Raw genomic sequence first — 3,335 nt, forward strand, 5'->3', positions numbered from 1 at the left:
TCCTCATCCTCATCCTCATCCTCATCCTCATCCTCATCCTCATCCTCATCCTCATCCTCATCCTCATCCTCATCCTCATCCTCATCCTCATCCTCATCCTCATCCTCATCCTCATCCTCATCCTCATCCTCATCCTCATCCTCATCCTCATCCTCATCCTCATCCTCATCCTCATCCTCATCCTCATCCTCATCCTCATCCTCATCCTCATCCTCATCCTCATCCTCATCCTCATCCTCATCCTCATCCTCATCCTCATCCTCATCCTCATCCTCATCCTCATCCTCATCCTCATCCTCATCCTCATCCTCATCCTCATCCTCATCCTCATCCTCATCCTCATCCTCATCCTCATCCTCATCCTCATCCTCATCCTCATCCTCATCCTCATCCTCATCCTCATCCTCATCCTCATCCTCATCCTCATCCTCATCCTCATCCTCATCCTCATCCTCATCCTCATCCTCATCCTCATCCTCATCCTCATCCTCATCCTCATCCTCATCCTCATCCTCATCCTCATCCTCATCCTCATCCTCATCCTCATCCTCATCCTCATCCTCATCCTCATCCTCATCCTCATCCTCATCCTCATCCTCATCCTCATCCTCATCCTCATCCTCATCCTCATCCTCATCCTCATCCTCATCCTCATCCTCATCCTCATCCTCATCCTCATCCTCATCCTCATCCTCATCCTCATCCTCATCCTCATCCTCATCCTCATCCTCATCCTCATCCTCATCCTCATCCTCATCCTCATCCTCATCCTCATCCTCATCCTCATCCTCATCCTCATCCTCATCCTCATCCTCATCCTCATCCTCATCCTCATCCTCATCCTCATCCTCATCCTCATCCTCATCCTCATCCTCATCCTCATCCTCATCCTCATCCTCATCCTCATCCTCATCCTCATCCTCATCCTCATCCTCATCCTCATCCTCATCCTCATCCTCATCCTCATCCTCATCCTCATCCTCATCCTCATCCTCATCCTCATCCTCATCCTCATCCTCATCCTCATCCTCATCCTCATCCTCATCCTCATCCTCATCCTCATCCTCATCCTCATCCTCATCCTCATCCTCATCCTCATCCTCATCCTCATCCTCATCCTCATCCTCATCCTCATCCTCATCCTCATCCTCATCCTCATCCTCATCCTCATCCTCATCCTCATCCTCATCCTCATCCTCATCCTCATCCTCATCCTCATCCTCATCCTCATCCTCATCCTCATCCTCATCCTCATCCTCATCCTCATCCTCATCCTCATCCTCATCCTCATCCTCATCCTCATCCTCATCCTCATCCTCATCCTCATCCTCATCCTCATCCTCATCCTCATCCTCATCCTCATCCTCATCCTCATCCTCATCCTCATCCTCATCCTCATCCTCATCCTCATCCTCATCCTCATCCTCATCCTCATCCTCATCCTCATCCTCATCCTCATCCTCATCCTCATCCTCATCCTCATCCTCATCCTCATCCTCATCCTCATCCTCATCCTCATCCTCATCCTCATCCTCATCCTCATCCTCATCCTCATCCTCATCCTCATCCTCATCCTCATCCTCATCCTCATCCTCATCCTCATCCTCATCCTCATCCTCATCCTCATCCTCATCCTCATCCTCATCCTCATCCTCATCCTCATCCTCATCCTCATCCTCATCCTCATCCTCATCCTCATCCTCATCCTCATCCTCATCCTCATCCTCATCCTCATCCTCATCCTCATCCTCATCCTCATCCTCATCCTCATCCTCATCCTCATCCTCATCCTCATCCTCATCCTCATCCTCATCCTCATCCTCATCCTCATCCTCATCCTCATCCTCATCCTCATCCTCATCCTCATCCTCATCCTCATCCTCATCCTCATCCTCATCCTCATCCTCATCCTCATCCTCATCCTCATCCTCATCCTCATCCTCATCCTCATCCTCATCCTCATCCTCATCCTCATCCTCATCCTCATCCTCATCCTCATCCTCATCCTCATCCTCATCCTCATCCTCATCCTCATCCTCATCCTCATCCTCATCCTCATCCTCATCCTCATCCTCATCCTCATCCTCATCCTCATCCTCATCCTCATCCTCATCCTCATCCTCATCCTCATCCTCATCCTCATCCTCATCCTCATCCTCATCCTCATCCTCATCCTCATCCTCATCCTCATCCTCATCCTCATCCTCATCCTCATCCTCATCCTCATCCTCATCCTCATCCTCATCCTCATCCTCATCCTCATCCTCATCCTCATCCTCATCCTCATCCTCATCCTCATCCTCATCCTCATCCTCATCCTCATCCTCATCCTCATCCTCATCCTCATCCTCATCCTCATCCTCATCCTCATCCTCATCCTCATCCTCATCCTCATCCTCATCCTCATCCTCATCCTCATCCTCATCCTCATCCTCATCCTCATCCTCATCCTCATCCTCATCCTCATCCTCATCCTCATCCTCATCCTCATCCTCATCCTCATCCTCATCCTCATCCTCATCCTCATCCTCATCCTCATCCTCATCCTCATCCTCATCCTCATCCTCATCCTCATCCTCATCCTCATCCTCATCCTCATCCTCATCCTCATCCTCATCCTCATCCTCATCCTCATCCTCATCCTCATCCTCATCCTCATCCTCATCCTCATCCTCATCCTCATCCTCATCCTCATCCTCATCCTCATCCTCATCCTCATCCTCATCCTCATCCTCATCCTCATCCTCATCCTCATCCTCATCCTCATCCTCATCCTCATCCTCATCCTCATCCTCATCCTCATCCTCATCCTCATCCTCATCCTCATCCTCATCCTCATCCTCATCCTCATCCTCATCCTCATCCTCATCCTCATCCTCATCCTCATCCTCATCCTCATCCTCATCCTCATCCTCATCCTCATCCTCATCCTCATCCTCATCCTCATCCTCATCCTCATCCTCATCCTCATCCTCATCCTCATCCTCATCCTCATCCTCATCCTCATCCTCATCCTCATCCTCATCCTCATCCTCATCCTCATCCTCATCCTCATCCTCATCCTCATCCTCATCCTCATCCTCATCCTCATCCTCATCCTCATCCTCATCCTCATCCTCATCCTCATCCTCATCCTCATCCTCATCCTCATCCTCATCCTCATCCTCATCCTCATCCTCATCCTCATCCTCATCCTCATCCTCATCCTCATTCTCGTCCTCATCCTATCCTCATCCTCATCCTATCCTTATTCTCCTCCTCCTCCTCATCCTCGTCCTCAACCTATCCTCATCCTCATCCCATCCTCATCCTCATCCTCATTCTCGTCCACATCC

Source organism: Lupinus angustifolius, chromosome LG05 (genome assembly GCF_001865875.1).
Source record: "Lupinus angustifolius cultivar Tanjil chromosome LG05, LupAngTanjil_v1.0, whole genome shotgun sequence".
Taxonomy (NCBI): domain Eukaryota; kingdom Viridiplantae; phylum Streptophyta; class Magnoliopsida; order Fabales; family Fabaceae; genus Lupinus; species Lupinus angustifolius.